Below are 1,348 nucleotides of genomic sequence, written 5' to 3'. Positions count from 1 at the left end.
TCGTTAGGTCAATTTGATCTACGTCCACGGGCGGACCGGAAGATCTTAACAATGAATACTGATATGGAACAGATGCGGAAACAGAGCCCTGAGCAATCCACTATATAAAAGAGAGTACAAAATATTGAGAGAACAACTTCACGAAGAGGGGAGGGGTAAAATGGGTTAGGAGCGCTGAGGTGGCATGCCATGTGGCATCCACCTCATCAAATATTAGTGCCACGTAGGATTTGGTGTCCACCTTGGACAAACTTAACGGAAGAGGGATATATTTGAACCAATAGTATTACGGTAGGGCTATATTTGGACCCAAAGTATAACGATGGGTATATTTAAACCTTTTCTCATAGTACATGGGTATATTTGACCCTTTTTCGCATGAACAATAAAGTAAGCAAGGAAAGAATTGGGCCCCAGGATACCTAATGGCCCATTATTGGGACTAAGGGCTAACCTACAACCCACCCTGTCCCATTAAGATTCTTCAAAATGTAATTTTGCCCTGCCCTTCCCCAATGCATGTTCCCTTGCCCTGCCCTTCCCCATTTGCATGTTCCCTTGCCCTGCCCCGTTTAGTGTTTACCCTGCCCTGCCCCACCCAATTGCTATATCTAACTAAACCTAGTTATGTAACACCATAAATATTTGTTGACCAAGTATGGAGTATTATAGTAAAAATGTCAGTAGGCAGTTGATAGCTATTTCAATATTTTAATTATTCACGTACACAACATCTTACATATTCAAGTACATATTTATCAATTTATGAAAGAAAAGAAGACATGAACAATAAAGTAAGTAAGGAAAAAATTGGGCCTCGGGCTACCTAATGGCCCACTATTAGGACTAAGGGCTGACCTACAACCTGCCCTGCCTCATTAAGATTCTTCATAAATGTAATTTTGCCTTGCCCCGCGCCCATTTACATGTTCCCCTACACTGTCCCATTTAGTGTTTGCCTTGCCCTGTCCTGCCCCAGCCCAATTGACATCTCTAAGTAAACCCATTTATGTAACAACATAAATATTTGTTGACCAAGTATAACGTATTATAGTAGAATGTCAGTAGGCAGCTGATAACTACTTCAACATTTTAATTATTCATGTACAGAACATCTTACATATTCAAGTACATATTTATCAATTTATGAAAGAAAAGAAGACTGAATAGTAAAGTAAGTAAGGAAAAAATTGGGACTCGGACTACTTTAATGGCCTACTATTAGGACTAAGGGCGGACCTACAATTTGTCCTGCCTTATTAAGATTCTTCAAAACTGTAATTTTGCCACATCCCGCCTCGCCCCATTTACATGTTCCCCCTACCCTATCCGATTTAGTGTTTGCCCT

Source organism: Nicotiana attenuata, unplaced genomic scaffold, assembly GCF_001879085.1.
Source record: "Nicotiana attenuata strain UT unplaced genomic scaffold, NIATTr2, whole genome shotgun sequence".
NCBI classification, from domain to species: domain Eukaryota; kingdom Viridiplantae; phylum Streptophyta; class Magnoliopsida; order Solanales; family Solanaceae; genus Nicotiana; species Nicotiana attenuata.
This window is presented reverse-complemented; position numbering follows the sequence as displayed.